Here is a 10,812-nt window from a genome sequence, read left to right on the forward strand (position 1 = left end):
ATGTTCCTGTAGAACAGCTTAATTCCTGCCCTGCCTCAGCTCAGAACAAGTTGCTTGTGTCTGGTTTGGGGTGTTACAGACTTCTTACTCCTTTGACTTCATCCCTGGGCTTTTCCCCATCTTCTTTCTCTGTCCCAAGTTTAGAGGATCCCTCCCAGTCCCCCGCACAGGGTCAAGGGATCTTACAAGGATCTTTCATAAGGACCCCATCGCTCCAGGGCTGCTGGCCCTATTGCTGCTGCTGTGTGTGCCTTGCAGAGGGCAGCCCTCTGATTGCTGATGTCTAACTTCTCCAGGAGGGGGGTGAAATCCAAGTGGCAGGGCAGGCACCTCTGAGGAGATAGCTCCTAACTGTTCCCACAGAGCTTGAAGAAAAAGATTTGACGGATTTACAGAGGAAAATGGCTGAGAAGGGATTGATAAACACACAGAGAGATCTAACTAGTGTGTCCCATCACTCTGAATAGCTGATCATAGCGGAAGTGCTTCAGGGCAGTGTCGGGAAGAATTTGTTGATGTGAACTCGTGTCTCCCTGAGCGAATCATGCTGTTTCGGGGAAGGGACCATCCAGAGAAGGTTGTCGTGAAGAAGAATGCAACAACAGTTGGGTGGGCGTCTGTGTCAGGAGGAGCTGGCAAGATGATCACCAGTGGTTTCTGAAGGCAGAGCTGTGAGGATGCCAGCTAGGACTTGGTAGCTGAGCTTCCTCGCAGCAGCGACGTCAATGCGAACTTCGTTCCATCAGTGCGAGCGTTTGCAACAATAAGCTCTAGATGCCAGCTGGGATCCCAGGCATGAGGAATTCCATGCTGCAGTTGGGAATCTCCTAGAGCTCCCATGCTTAGGGCTACCTTAACGTGACCATCTGCACAACAGTCAGCAGCGTGAACGGTTATCTCTGAACTGTTGTAAACCACTTCATGTAGTCCTGTTGCTGCTGGTTAGTAGCTCAGGAGAGGAGAGCAAACCTGCTTTCTTCAGTGCCCTCTTCGAAGGTCCGTCTGCTGTTGTCATAGGTAGTCAGAAAGGCTTGGGTGGCTCTTTCTTGAAGATCTCAGGGTAACGTCCGTTGCTACGTGTTAATTGTTTAAGGACTGTGTATCGCAAACACGGGGTGTTTGAAATCTTGATGGGCTGAAGTGGGGAGTCAGGTTGAGGTCAGAGTGTGAGCATTTGCTTGGGAGGGGTAGTGGGTGTACCCTGCCCACGTGCCCAAACGCGCGGAACTGCAGTAAATGCTCTGTGAAAACGCTGCTTTGGCTGGTTACGGTTCACATCGATCGTTGGATGCATCGCTGGGGAAGCTTTTTCCCAGAATTGGTCCAAGGGGAGAACTTTGACGAAAATGACTGTGCGTACGCTTGTGAAGTCCTCCTTTACGTGGGTAACACCCCTGTCGAGGGAGTTGTATCGCTTTTTTTTAATGTTGAGTTCAATTTCACCTTGATTGAGATGCTTACCTGGGAATTTATTGGGTTGAAAATGTACATATTCCCAGCAGGGCACAATGCTTAGAGGGATATTTCAAAGGTTTTATTAGTAGGTACTGTATGCTTTACTCTTTTTTTATTTTTATATATATATGTTTTATCTTTGCATTCAACTATTCTGCATGAGAGTAATCATAAGAGTTAGTATCTTCTGGTTATGAGTAAGGGAAAAGATCCAGAGTTGCCACTGGAAGCATCCAGACAGATTTTTGTACTGTACTTTGAAGCTCAAAACCAGGAAAGGATATGTAAGTTCAAGCGAAAAAAAAGATATACTAAGACTCTGAAACTTTCAGAAGTGCAAATGTTTTACATTTGCTTTAGGAGGAGAGAGGTGTCTGGCTCTTTGAAAGCTTTCTCTTAAACACAGCCGAATTGGGCTGAACACAGGATTGCTGGTGATATGTGTGTGCGTCGAAGAAATGCTCTAATTGCCTAAAATTCCACGAATAGGATGGCAGGTAGCGTGGTCACCGTGTCCCTTGGCTTCGGAAGGCTGAAGCGAGTCTGTGCTTTGTAATGATGTTTTCAAAAGCTTTTGTAAACAAGATGTGTGCCTGTGTGTCTCTTACACTTGAAGTAAGGCTAACAAATTGAGATGAGCCGCAGCAGCCCTGTGAAGGCTGGGTACGCGTACACAAGGGCCTGAGTTGATTTATCTTGATGTTTGGTTGAATTCTTTGCATTTTGGGTCCCTTCTGTAACCTTTTAACCTCGTTCTTTTTTAAGGTGGCTGCCTGGCTGTTACAATTTATCATGAACGCATCTCACTTCACTTTTGGCTCCTCTGACGGAAGGAACAGCCGGTCTCCGGGAGGTCAAAGACATCATTTTCCCCTCGTCTTTCTCAGTTTCCAGCACATATTTGTCACTTTGAAAAAGCATGAATTCTAGATTTGATGCACTTTAATTGATTTCACCCTCAACAAGTCCAACTGTCCATCAACCTTTCCTTTTTCTTTCCTCTCCCCCTTCCCCTTCTTTCTTTCTTTCTTTCCTCTGTCCCTCTACTTTGAGAGTGATGTTTTCACCCGCCTGCATGTTGAAGCTGTTGCAAAAGCCCGTGACCCTATCAAGGCTCACTGTCACTAGCTGTTTCTCTCGTTTTCCTTATCCTCCATGTTGAACTTTGGATGCTAAGTGAGAATGAAACCGCCTTCTAGGAGTACTGGTCTTGTAGTATCTTACTGATGTGCTCCTTGTCAAAGCAACTGCTGAGACATAGCTAAAATCAGCTGATGGTCCACTTATTTTGAGGCAGCAGTGTAGAATTGGAAATGTGAGAGAATTAATAATTAGTTCTTGATTTACTGGTGTTGGTATTTAAAATCATTTGGGGCAGTACTATGGCAGAGACAAATGTGCTGTTCCTTCTTTCCTCCTGGAAGGACATATATACCCAGTGATGTATATGCATCCTGTGTTGCATGGTTGTAAATTCAGTTGCGTAAAATGGCATCGGCACCTCATAAAATGAGATGCCACCATGCTGACTCTTGCTTGTTTGGTGAATTCATATGGCAAAAGTGGAGATATGGAGTAAATAGAGTATGTGGATGTGTCAACAACTTGATCTTTGCACAGAAGTCCCTTAAGTGTGTCTTGGTGGCCAGAGGCCACTTAACAGTGGAAGCCAAAAGAGAGGTTCATAGGTGTTCCTCTGAGGCTGTTGTTACATCCTACTTATCAGGACATGGGCTGGGGAACAGGCTTCTGTTTACAACAGAGCACTGAGATTTGAAGTTCTCTGCACTGTCCTGACTAAGGTGTTCACCAGAACGCGGCACAGACAATGGCATTGCTCGGACTAACATGCGCTCACTGGACAACTCCAGCACTCGAGATGAGCAGAATTGGTTGGTGATACTTTATGCGAATGTTTTCAACTTGTAGTCCAGGGTAGGTAAGAAAACGAAGCCTCTTGGTGAAATGTCTTGGGTCCTTTTGTAGGAGCCCTACTGAGGGAGCGAGCTGGCCGGCCGGCGCGTTGCAGGGCTGGCAGTGGGAACTGCTGTCCATGGTCCTGGGTGGCCGCGGCTGGAGGTCTGGGCGTTGGGACCGGGGTGGGTCGGGCTCGGGGGCTCAGCAAAAGGTGCCACTTCCTCACGCTCCTACTTGTGCAAAGCGATGCAAGGCCATTCTGCAGATCAAGTTTGGTATTTTCTGGCATGCATGGATAGGGAAGTGACTGTTCTTTATGGAGGTATAAAGAGCCTCCGCTAGTACTGGTGGGCCCCATACTAACCCTTTCCATGATTTACTGCTGAGAGGGTTGTTGTAGCCTTGTGAAGACTCGTCTTTTCCAGTGAGACTGGACTGTCCTGTCCTATATTGGATCATCTGAATCTTTGGAGGAGAAAATCCTGGACCATCGTTATCGGTGACAGGTGGGATTCCTCACTGGCAGATCTCCTGCAGCCTAATTCTGAGTTTAGGTATTTCTAGCACAGAGGCTCTTGCTCAAAATGTTAGTTTGAGGCAAGCCTTGCGCTTTTTCAGTCTGTGGGTTCATATGATTCCCATATCAGCTGAAATTTTTTGTTTCATGGTGGTGATGATTGATTTTTTTCTCACTAGCTTTCTCAGAAAGACACTGCAGCTTTCTGGTGTCCAGAGCTGTGATGTGAGAGGACCTAAACAAAGCATCCTGTGCTTGTGTCAATTGTTACTACTAACTCCTTGCAATGTTGGGGGACCCAGAGCTCAGAAAAAAATGTAGTGTTAATATGACATTAAAATGTTTCAAAGGACATAAATCCTTTTTTTGTGCGTGGTTACTACCCCTCCTTAAATGCAGTGAGATGCCTGGAGGAGGAACCCATGGAGAACTTCTAATGGATTCTTTTCGGAGTTCAGCTCCTGTAGGCACTATACTGAACAGGAGCAGGTTAGTTAGTGAGATGAGGTGAACTGCTGGCTTTCTGCACTCTGAAGAACCTTTTCTGTGGCCTTTGATTCCAGCTTAGAGTTCCAAGAGATGCTGATGTGACATGAGGTTTCACATGTGTGTGGAAAACTGTAGACCTCAAAGGATTTGTCTGGCAGCCTCTATTTTAAAAAAGATTAAAAAAAAAAAAATAGACTTTACATTGTTGCAAGACCTCCGTTAAAAGTGCCCCTGCTGAAGAAGACATTGGAGACCTTTATCCTTGCCTATAAAATAATCACTTTTACTCTGATCATAAAGGGTTTGGGACGAAATAGGGATCTTTTCAGGTCACTGGTCTGCAGCGTTCTCATCTCTCCTCTAGTAGAGGACCTGGGAAGGAGATCTTGTGATTCTGTTGTGCAGTAAGATAGGGAAAACATACCAGGAGTGGGATGTAGGACCAGTCAGATTCCCCCTTTGGCAGTGGTACATGGGGCTTATAAGGTCAGTGTAAACCCGCTGTCTGTGCACGGTGCGAGGACTAATGAAAGTTTCATGCGCAGACCGCGTCTGTGTTGCCATCACGCGTAGGTGCACGGGGTGTTGGCTGGCTGCAGAGCTGGGCTCAGAAGATGGGGAGAGCTGACCCTGTGGCAGATCTTTGACGCTTCATTTGCGACAACATCAAAAAGATTTTAATGGGTATTTTTTGTGCTAGGCAGGTGGGTTCTCTTGGAGGGAGAAGGGGTACAGAAGGGCTATCGTTTACCAGAAATAAGAATTTAGAAGTTTGTAAAATCACAGTAGTGACCAAGATTTCTGCTTGGTTTTACCTTCAAATACTGCCATACGATTTAGCTAAATTATTCAGTATTTTGCAGGCCTTCAGTTTAATTTAGCAACCCATGTATTGAGCCTTTCAGTCTTGAGTGAAGCATGTTTTATTCACAGGCACCTAGAACTTGTTGCTATCTCATTTTGCAGTGTGCTCTGAATGTTATCAGTCCTGCCATCTTAGAGATAAGGAAACTGAGGCACTGAGAGGTGAAGCAACTTGTTCAGATCCCCTAGCAGCATGGTATCAGTTTCAGGATCGGCAATCCAGACTCACATACCATAATATCTGCTTTGTATACCTGGTTTAGGTAATGCCTGAAGTAGATGCTTGGCCCAAGGGCATGACATGGGGTGTCCAGGCAGTTTGTGGAGTTACCTCAGTTCTCTGCTGAGCTGGGAACCTGGTAAGAAGATTTTAGGTGATTTGGCCCCAGCAACTGTGGCTGGCTCTCTGGGTCTGGACTGTAGCACAATATGGGATGGTGTCTGTAGCTTTGCTACCTGGAAGAGCTTCTGCACAGGTGCAAGGGAGAGGATTGCAGCCTGAAGTAGGTGTCCATGAGGTTTGAGCCTCTTCTGCATTAGCCAAGATTTGAGAGTAAATACTCTGGGTGCCTGAATAGTGTCATAGTTGAGGTACCTGATGAGGTGATCTGAATCCTGCTGCGAGTTTCTCAGATCCCTGGCTAGTGCTGTCTCCAGTAGGCTAACCTGCTTAGGAGTAAGTTTTATTTTACAGCCAGCAAGTTGGACAATAATCTGATGTGAAGCCAAAAACTGCACAGCCTACATCTTTTCAGGGGTTTAAATCACTTAATAGAGCCTTGCTAAACCAGCTGGGAACTTTCCAAACCATGCACAAGGTCGCTTGCTTGTCTCTGCTGTCAGGGAGAGTACACGCTGAGGAAACCACTGTGCTAAGGTTCCTCAGCATGGCCATGCTGGAGCTGGGAATACTGTAGACCCAAGTCTTCCAGTCTCTGGGATGTACGTTAGGAAGGTAGCAAACACTGGCACTCCATCGTGGTTGCTTCCAGAAACTTGCACATAATCTCAAGGAAGTGGGAATGTTCGTTTTAAGATGCAGGCTCAGGTGTGATGCTTGGATCAGGATTTAAATTTAAAACTTAGTCCAGTTCAAGTCTCCTGTTAAGAGCATCCATCTCCAAGAATCCTTTTGCTTGCTGGAAGTTTGGAGTTTTTAACTGGCTTCAGTGTTTCCTTCCATTGTATCAGACAGACACGAAACAGCACTTGCTGCTGACCAGCTCCACGCTCTTGAACAGAGACGCTTTCCTTTCCCCAGCCCAAATCCAGAAGGTAATGTGATGTGGTTTTACCCAGGTGACTTCAGGGTAGGCTACACAAGCCATGGGTTGACAAAGATGTGGAAGTATTCACACCACCTGTTTTTAATAGTCAAATCGAGAGAGGAAGATGGGAAGAGATGGTGAAAAGGAGATGCAGAACAATTGCATTAGGCGGTTGATCGTTTCCGTCTGAAGAGCTCTGAATTCCCCTCTGAAATCTCCTCTTGGGAGTCTTAGTTCTTAAGTTAAATGACTAATTAGAGTGTGTTCACACCACAAATCAGCCCAGCAAGGCAAACTCATAAGAGCTAATGCTGCTCCCAGTGGAAGCTGAATATCTCAAGAGCTTGCAGAGGCATTTGCCCCCCTGGAAATCTGTGCCTATTACCAGGACATTGGAGAATTTATTGGAGGGATAAAAAAAAAAACCACAAAGAAAAATCCTCCCTCATGAGACAGAGCCTGTATGAGTTCCTCTCTCAAGCCAATTTCTTTGCCTTGTTCTTCCTCTGCTCCAGCATCTTGTTGAGTGGGAGAAAAAATTTGAAACTAAGTGCCCCAAGCTGAGAGGAGATGTACGGCACCCAGCGGGACCCTGACCTTCCTTGTAGGTAACAAATTGGCGGGCATGTAGGCTGAAGATGCCGGGTGAGGAGGCAGGGAGGGGGATGGCTTGAAGAGGGGTTAAAGTTACAAAGCCAACATCTGTTACGGAGGATGTTTGAGGGCTGCGGTGCTCTGCCGTTCCCCTCGGCAAACGAGCTGGCTTCAGGCAGGCCCAGGGGAATGGCCTTGGGTCACCAGAGGACAAAGGTGGGAATGGGCCCAGGTTCCTGAGGAGCTGTAGGAATACATGTCAATATGTAGAATAGATCCTGAGGTGGTGGTTGCAGAGGGATATAAGGTGGAAAATGAGTCCTTAAGGATGAGGAATGGAATGTTTGTCTGTGGTTTTTTTGCCAACGTAGAAGATCTGGAGTTGGTTTTCTTATCTCGGGGCCCCCTCAGGAATTAGTCATCTCTGATTAAGGAGAGAAGCATGGCCATTATTCATCTCTCTTCCAGTAACTAAAAGTCCCTCCTCTCATAATTTCCTATGTTCATATCCTCTTCAGTCTGTCTCTAACTTCAGTCTTCCTTGCTGTTTGCCACCATGAACCACTGCAAAAAAAAAAAAAAATTAGGACCAGCAGTCTGGAGTCCTCTGGAGAGACGTTGGGCCCCAGCTTCTATGGAGGAACAAGAAAGCCTGGGCAGTGGCCTCTCTCCTGCCACCTTGTCATTTCAGCAGACCCCGTCCTTTTTGCTTTAATTGATTCTGTCTGGCTTTGGTTTGATGTGGGAATAGACCTCCCACTGTGAGCACTCGAGTCTATTTTGTGCAAGGGGAGATGGAGACTGGGTGTAGCTGTGATCAGAGGCAGAGTTATTTTATTGTGATGGGGAGGCGAAGGTGTTTTGGGGAGGACCACCGAATTCTGTAAACCCCTTAACGGTTGAAACGAGGCTTTTCATTTCTATACTGGGTTTGTGGGAAGTGCTTGTACAACAATTTGAAAGCAAAGAACTGTGATTATAATTTTTCATTATAGCTGTGCATAGGGTTTTCTTGAAGTCTTCAGTCCTGTTGTGTTGGCTCCATGCAAGTGTGTGGTAGAGGACAGTCCAGGGAAACTGGCCATCTGAATGGAGGAGAAGGGTTCAGAGTCAAGGAGAAGGGCTAAGATTTGGCTGCGGTCACCTAACTGTGTGATGACAGAGATGAGAATAAATAGGGAAGTTGAAAAGGAAACCTCCATTGTGGGTCTGGACAGCCAAAGTCTAAACAGTTGTTGAGTTTGTCTTATCAAATCAAAATATTTTGGTTCAGCAGTGTGTTGACTTCAGTCGGTGTTTGTCCAGGCTGACACAGTGTTGTAGAAACATTGAGGTTTGAGGGTGCTGTGGCCTCTGTCACTGGAGGGGTCAGGATCTCTGCTCTCCCTAAGCCCTAGGAGAGGGGTGCATAGCTTACTGTGGCAGAGGGAGGCTGGATGAGAGCAATCCTATTTCTGATGGCTTGGGTTTAGAATCTTCAGATATTTTAAGGCCTCTTCAAAGCTGCTCTATGGCCCTGTTCAGTCTGATTAAGTGTGCTGGTGCTTGGACCACAAATAAAGATTTTAAGTCAAATGGGAAGACTTTTGAGGGGAAAAATAGATGAATAAGTATTTGGAGTTAATTATCTGCAAATTCCTGAAGTGGCTTAAGTAATAAAATATAGATATGTACGCACTTACTCCTATCATGCCATTAGCAGTCTGTGCTTCTGTGTCAGGCAATGGTGTGCTGTGAAAGGCTGCAATCCATCCAAGTAGGAAGATACTCCAAAATACAAAATAACTGCCTAACATGACTGAAACTCCAGGTCTTTGAAGATAGGATCTGGTTGAGGTGATCTTCCAAAAGTATCTTGTCCAAAAACATTGGGGATGTAGTGAGGTGCTAAGCACAAAACAAGTAAAGAAGTTGAAGTAAGGTTAGAATAGACCCCATATAGCTCCTGACCTCACCCACTTCTCTCCCAGACACAATTCCTGGTGGTAGCTGGGACTTTGTTGCTCTTCTACCAACGGAGTGTTCCTATCTGGTAGTTTTGTTTAGAATATGATAGAAATTGTAGACAAAAACACCATGTAGTTGCTTTTGCTTTAAATATTTTCTTCTTTCCTTCCCCGTATCAGAAGTCTTCCTATTTTTTAAACTTATCTTTTAGCCATTCCACCTGATCCTTCAATATTTCTATATTTCAAGGAGATTTAGCCAAATGGCATGTTTCCATGGCTGATATGCAGCAATAATGCAGGGTTAATACCTAATTAGTTCCCAGGGACATTGAGCTTTTCATGGATATTCAGTAACAAAAGCAACAACAAACAAGCTGAATTCCTAGGTCTTAATTCATCAGGGAGGAGGAAATAGGAACCTAAAAATGCAGGAATTATTCAGTGCTTTATGAAAGCTTAGTCCTTTCTCTCATGAAGCTCAGAGGATGCTATAGCAGCTGACAGGGAAAATAAAACCTCCTCCTCCTCCTTCCCTCCCTCCCTTCAGGGGGACTGTATATGTGTCTGTGTTTGCAGCCCTGACATCCCCAAACAGGAAAATTCCCAGTTCTGCAACACGCTGTAAGTAGCTCCTTGCCGATTCCCCTCCCTGCCGCAACCCCCGGTCAACCCACCCCTGGTTTTCTGATGTTCAGCCATACCTGATCAGTTGTACCCTGAGCAGCTGGATGTGATCAGAGCTGGCCTTCCACCTCGCAGGACGGCGAGCATATGGGCCCGCGGGCTCCAGCCATTATATTCCTGAGCTCTGAACTTGTCTGCCTGTGGCTACGGAGGGGTTTTCCCCCCCCCCCCCCTCTCAAGCAATCGCAAATAAACCTTTCTGATAAGTAACAGGAGAACAAACAGACCCTTTGGCTCTGTAGGCAGTGAGAATGAGGGAGGAAAAAAATAAAAAAACCCAGTAACGATGTCTTTGCTGTGTTTACGGAGCGCATCAGAGTGCCTTCGGGAAGGAGGAACTGTGTCTGCCCTCAGCCGGAGATGGAGCTTCTCTTGGAGCAGAAATGGTTCGTTTCAGGATGATTAGCCCTCAGTGCTTTACGGCCAGGCCCTGGTGTGGGAGCTCCAGGGGATGGAGGAGGTTTGACTTGGAGAACATCTAGACCATGGAAACGGAGGCTTGGAGCTGACCGATGCGGGCAGTGTGGTAGTAGCCTTGAAGTCGTAGGGGGTTGAAGGCTGGAAGTGGCTGTTGTGAAGGCAGTCAGCCCTCATCCCTGGCAGAAAGGAACGAGCAGGGAGGATGGTATACTGGGAGAGTTGAGGGCAGTTGTGGGAAGAGGCTGCGGACAATCCCAAAGAGCCTCTTCATGTCCTTGGCCATTTCCAAAAATGGTCTCAGCTCCTGGCAGGAGTTATAGGAGGCCTCTGGCACTTTGCACTGCATGTGAAGGAAGTCAAGCAGAGTGTAATGGGCCAAAACAAACCCCATGTTTTGAGGGAGTCACTGTAGCACTTGGAGAGCTGAGAAGGGGTCCCTGAGTGCCCCCCTGCCTTAGCGTGTCCTGAGCCCTGATCACTCGGGAAAGCTTGGGGCAACCAAAGAGTTTTTTGCAAAGAATGTGTTACAGAACTGATAGGTCTTACCTTCCTCCTATTTTCCTTTCCTGTATGCCAAGGAAATAAGGCTTCAGCCTTCCCAGATAATCTTGGCTTCCCAAAACTATGTAGCTCAACTGACAGCAGTTACAGGTGC

This window comes from Tauraco erythrolophus, chromosome 19 (genome assembly GCF_009769465.1).
Source record: "Tauraco erythrolophus isolate bTauEry1 chromosome 19, bTauEry1.pri, whole genome shotgun sequence".
NCBI lineage: Eukaryota > Metazoa > Chordata > Aves > Musophagiformes > Musophagidae > Tauraco > Tauraco erythrolophus.